Source organism: Macaca thibetana, chromosome 1 (assembly GCF_024542745.1).
Source record: "Macaca thibetana thibetana isolate TM-01 chromosome 1, ASM2454274v1, whole genome shotgun sequence".
NCBI classification, from domain to species: Eukaryota; Metazoa; Chordata; class Mammalia; order Primates; family Cercopithecidae; genus Macaca; species Macaca thibetana.
In genome coordinates this window covers 157,093,952-157,100,062 of record NC_065578.1, presented here as the reverse complement: position 1 = coordinate 157,100,062, position 6,111 = coordinate 157,093,952, and the positions used below count along the sequence as shown (strand labels likewise).

General features: G+C 47.0%; 1 protein-coding gene across 1 annotated transcript in view; it reads left to right on the top strand.

Annotated features, from left to right (window-relative positions):
* The window catches only part of RHEX (regulator of hemoglobinization and erythroid cell expansion), a 113,886-nt gene that overhangs the window by 16,191 nt on the left and 91,584 nt on the right, over window positions 1–6,111 (top strand). The window lies entirely within an intron of this gene.

Below are 6,111 nucleotides of genomic sequence, written 5' to 3'. Positions count from 1 at the left end.
ATACTGCACAAACACACCACATACACACCACACACAAACACATCACATACACACCATACACACCACCGCACACACACACCACATACACACACACACACACACACACACACACATACATACACATCACACACAGAAACAACACATATACATACCACACACAGTATACGCTCCACACACACAAACTACATACATGCCACACACACACCACACACACATTGCACACACACACGCCACACACACGAACAACACATATAGATACCACAGACAATGCACATCACACAAACACATCACACACACCCATGCCACGCACACACGCACACACACACACAACACATACATACATTAAACTCCACACCAGGCTTGTGAGATGTGAAGTAAGTCCTGATGTCTCCTCTCAAGTGAGGATTGTGACCCAACCTGAAATACCTAGGAGACCACAGCAATTTAAAACGCCGCTAGCATGCGGCTAATTTGGTGTGTCTTTGAGCTGCCTGGAACGGTGCCTGGAATCGCTATGACTGGCGGATGAATGGAGAATGAAGTGAGTTTAAACAGGCCTCAGTCAGGGGATATCAGGCCTTGCCAGAGCCCCCTCAAGGCTTGTAATGCATTGGATGCCCCCTTTTTCCCCCACATCTCTGGGGGCAGATTTTGCCTTCTTGGGCCCATTCGTCGTCTAATAATCCTCTGGGTCAGGGAGTTCTTGCTCGTGTCCAACAGAAGTCTCTGACTCTGCTCTGTGACCGCTGTCTACGTCTCATCTGGCCGATCAGACTTCACATTTCTCAGGGGGGCACAGAGCGAGAATCCTTGAATACCACACTGGGCAGCTCACGGTGCCAGCTACAGGCCTGGCCTGGGTATGTTGTGTGTGGTTTCTTCAGTGGAAGAAAAGTTGAAGCTCATTTCATTGTTTCAATTAGCAAACATGCCTGGAGGGAGGAGGCAAAAGTTTCCATGGAGAGCCAAACTGGGCGGCACACACTGAAACTGGGAAACCTCTACCCCAGAGCACGTTCACCCCAAATGTTCCATTTGGGTGACTTGGGAAAGCGGGCATCAGGCCACCCTCAGGCCAACCACTAATGTTTGACGACTGACTTGTTCTTAAATTGTTGCCCTTTAGAATTGTCCCCCATAGTCTTCTACTTGTTTCTGAGGCCAAGTTTTAAGTGAACGTGTGTGTGTGTGTGTGTGTGTGACAGACAGAGAGAGAGAGAGACAGAGAGAAGGGATTAGACAGGGAGCCCACATAGGGGTGTAGAGGCACATTTGACCCTCTTTTGGAGAAGATGTGAGCACTCTCGTGGGGCCCGCTGCTGCCGAGGGTGCTTTGGGAATGGGAAGTGAACTGTCCATGCTGGTCCTTACAGCCTTTGCACATGGGACTGAAACTGGTACTTTCAGGGTCTATTTGCAGAACTATCCTAACACCTTTGGAAGCCAAGTCGCCAGCCACCCTCAGACTCTAGTCCCCACTTCCTCCAGCCACGTGGATAAAGAGTCAGCCAACTTCCCTTCTGTTCCTGTGACACATGCTCCAGAGGAGAATGACGCCAGCCTCGACCCTGCGGAGGAGGTCCTGATGCTGCATTCCCTCACTGCTTCCTTCCTTCCCTCCTGTAGGTGTTCATTCAATGATCTGAGCCCGTCAGATCCTTTCGGGGGTGCAGAAATGGAGAATTGCATTTTATCAGTGGAAATAAAACACGGAGCAAACAATGGCATAAAAAACACAGCTTAAGGGTTGTGGGGATTTAGAGGAAGGAGAGATTAATTCTAGTTAGGAGACGTCAAAGAGGGCTTTATGGAAAGAAGGCATATGAATTGGAGCTTGAAGGATGTGGAGGATAGGAATGTGCAGATGTGTGGTGAATGGAGCAGGGATTCAGGCTCAATATGCAGAGAAGCGATGTGGGGCCAGGGAGAGGAGATGCTGAACCTCTGGCTGGCAGAAGAGCGAGTGCATGGGAAGGGCTCCAAGTCATAGCTGAGCACCTTCACAGTGCATCCCATGGGCTGAGATTTGTCTTGTGTCTCACAGCACTGTGTCTGACAGCTTTTCACTGTCATCTTAACACTCATTGTAAGGGAGTCATTTTGGGGAAACAGCATGTTCCTCTGATGAACAGAAGAGAAGGAATTCTAGGACTAAGTGTACAAGTAAGAAAATCGGGATGATTCCGTTTGGTGCAGGGTAGACTAGATGTCCAGGGAGAACAGGTGGTCAAACTGAGGCAAGGCCCTGGGAGCCCTGGAAGTTGCGCCAGCTTGGATTGCATTTGGCGTGCGGCGGGGCACCACTGTGAAGTGTACGGCAGGGGAAGGGTGTGATTAGAGCTGGGCTTCAGAAATATGTACCTATCAGGCACTGGTTTGTCGGAGGGCAAGAGACAGAATCAGTGTCAGGATGTTCCTGGAATATTTCTGGTGAAAGGTAATGACTGGAGGGTGGGGACAAGGAAATAGGTCACAGAGGCATTTCTGTGGCAGAACCAGCAGGGTCGTTGTGAAGACTGAATGATGTTGTGTGGCTTAGGCATCATTTTCACACTGCAGCCGCCATCACTCAGACTCCTGGCCAACACCAGGCCAGCAGATTCAACAGTCGGGGCGGCCCTTGCACAGAAACGGCCATTCCAAAAGCCTGCAGGGGTGCTGTCTAACAATGGGCTTCCACATGGCTCTTGGGGTGCTTTGTCTTAGACGAAAAAATCATAAAACCATTTACTCTACAGCTTTCTGCCTTTTATGAGACTCGCTTATGTGGAGTGAAGGTCTGTGGCCTGATGAGCATAGGCATGTAAGCTAGGTAAATGTTTACATAAGTGCAATGTGATTGCATCCTCAAAATAACCCAATGCAACACAGTCATCCCTTGGTACATGTGGGGAACCGGTTTCAGGACCCCCAAGTACACTAAACTTTGAGCACACTCAAGTCCTGCAGTTGGCCCCAAAGAACCCACATATAGGATAAATCCGTGCTCCATATACATAGGATTTGCATCCCGAGAATACCGTATTTTGTTGTTGTTGCTGTTTTTGAGATGGAGTTTCTTTCTGTCGCTGAGGCTGGAGTGCAGTGGCACCGTCTTGGCTCACTGCAACCTCTGCCTCCTGGGTTCAAGCAATTCTCCTGCCTCAGCCTCCGAGTAGCTGGGATTACAGGCACCTGCCACTATGCCCGGCTAATTTTTGTATTTTTAGTAGGATGGGGTTTCACCATGTTGGCCAGGCTGGTCTTGAACTCCTGATCTCAAGTGATCTACCCGCCTCAGCCTCCCGAAGTGCTGGGATTACAGATGTGAGCCACTGCCCCAGCTGAATACTATATTTTTGGTCTGCCTTTGGTTGAAAAAATAAAATCTGTGAATAAGTGAACTCGTGCAAGTCCAAACCTGTGTTGTTCAGGGGTCAACTGTAGTTCCTACTATCATGCCCATTTGACAGATGAACAAACTGAGGTGCAGAGGTCCCACAACTGATGCTAGGAATGAAGTCCGAGCCTGCCTGACTCTGGAGCCAGTGTTGTTAACTGTTCTACTACGTTGCTTTGATAGCTTGTTTGGATCAGGCTGTTCTAAATTGACTTTAAAAGCAATAATTTGGTTAAAAAGGAAAAATAAAAGTAAAAACCAAACAAAAAATGTATGTGTGCAGGTGTGTAGTTGTGATCTACTCTGAGCATGACACCCAAATCAGAAGGGAAGGTACCACTCTTAGCCAAGTGCTCCCACCCAGGTAAGATCACGGATTCTTCCCAACAGCTCTGAGGTGAGTGTCTTAGAGACATGAAGTCATTACCCAAGGCCACCGAGCACAGACGTAAACCAAGGCTATTTGACTTTCATCCTGGTGTGTCTTCTGTGATCCCTGCAGTCAAAAACTGACAGCCAGGGCCTCTCCCAGTTATGTTGCAGGTTTTCGAGTACTTCACTTAGTGTCTGGCATAAAATAAATATTTGTTGTATTGGATTGAATTGAACCCCAAATGAACCTAACGTTCATTAAGAGAGGATCTGATAAATAAATGGACACTGCATAGATGTTAGAAGAATGAGCTATCAGCAATGACAGGGAATCTACTGTTAAATGAAAAAAGTAGTTTAGAGAAGAGTCATTCTGGCACAGAGTGAACGCCACAACTGGGGTCCAGCCTGGGAGGCCACATGGGTTCTTGACTTCATGCAGGAAAGAATTCAAAAGCAAGCCAACAGAGTAAAGTGAAAGCAAGATTATTAAGAAAAGTAAAGGAATTCAAGGGTAGCAACTCTACAGGCAGAGCAGCGGTATGGGCCGCTTGACCAAATATACTTATGGTTATTCCTTGATTATATGCTAAATAAGGGGTGGACTATTCATGAGTTTCCCGGGAAAGGAGTAGGGAGTCCCAGGAACTGAGGGTTCCTCCCCTTCGTAGACCATCTAGGATAACTTCTGGATGTTGCTGTGGCATTTGTAAACTGCCATGGTGCTGATGGGAGTGTCTTTTTAACATGCTATTGCATTATAATTAGCCTACAATGATCAATGAGGACCACCAGAGGTGGCTTTCATCACCATCTTGATTTTGGTGGGTTTTGGCTGGCTTCTTTACCACATCTGGTTTTATCAGCAGGGTCTTTGTAACCTGTATCTTGTGAAACCAGTCCTGTCGACTTCCTATCTCATCCTGTGACTAAAAATGCCTGACCTCCTGGGAATGCAGCCCAGCCAGGTCTCAGCCTCATTGTCCCCATCCCCTATTCAAGATGGAGTCACTCTGTTTCCAATGCCTCTTACATGTAGAGTATGATTCCTTTAGAAAAAGTTTCCTTACCAATAGCCACCTCTGTTAATATGTGCAAAGAAAAGTCTGTATAAAATGACTTCAAATTGATAATGGTACTTTTCTCTGAGGAATAAGGTCATGGAGGATTTTCACATGCTTTACAATAAGAAAAAACAGAAGATACTTTCATTTTGAAGGAAGCAAAAGCTAAAAGGGGGAAGAAAAAATAAGTTGTTTCTGATGGCAATAGATACCACCAGAAGGGGGATGTGCTCAGGCCAGGATTCTCCATGTCAGATCTCTCAGGGTGGGCCCTCAGTCCCCAGGGTGAAACAGGTGCTCTCTCAATCTCTCTCTCTTTCTCAATATCTCTCTCCGTCTCTCACTCCATCTCCAATGTACTATGAAATATTTTTATTTACAACATACATATGGGCATGCTACAAGGAACCAGGACTCTGCAGGACAATGGCTGATGCCACATATGGGACTGGAAGTGTGCAAGATGGGCTGGAAAAGTTTACAGGAACTAACTTGAAGATCACCCACTGGCTAACGATAGAGTGATCTGGCATTAAAGAAAAAACTGGTGAGCTGAAACACATCAAATACGTTTAAAATCCTTTGGTGTTTAATATAGCACCAACTCATTCTGAAAACTGGTAAATAAAGGAAATAAAACTCCAAGTAATTGTCTTCTTTCCTGGGCAAATGGTTGATGAGGGAAAGGTTTTGTTTTGTTTTGTTTGTTTTTGAGACAAGGTCTTACTCTGTCACCCAGATTGGAGTACAGTGGCACGGTCATGGCTCGCTGCAGATTTGACCCCCTCGACTCAAGTGATCCTCCTTCCTCGGCTTCCCAGAGTGCTGGGACAGGTGTGAGCCATCGTGCCCACCCAAAGTTTTTTTTTTTTTTTTTTTATGGAGTCTCGCTCTGTTGTCAGGCTGGAGTACAGTGGTGCAATCTTGGCTCACTGCAATCTCTGTCTCCTGGGTTCAAACGATTCTCCTGCCTCAGCCTCCTAAGTAGCTGGGACTACAGGTGCATGCCACCACACCCAGCTAATTTTTGTATTTTTTTTTGAGATGGAGTCTTGCTCTGTCACTCAGGCTAGAGTACAGTGGCGCAATCTCTACTCACTGCAAGCAAGTCTTCTGCCTCAGCCTCCCGAGTAGCTGGGACTACAGGTGCGTGCCACCACACCCAGCTAATTTTTGTATTTTTAGTAGAGACGGAGTTTCACCATATTGGCCAGGCTGGTCTCAAACTTCTGACCTCGTGATCCGCCTGCCTCAACCTCCCAAGGTGCTGGGATTACAGACGTGAGCCACTACGCC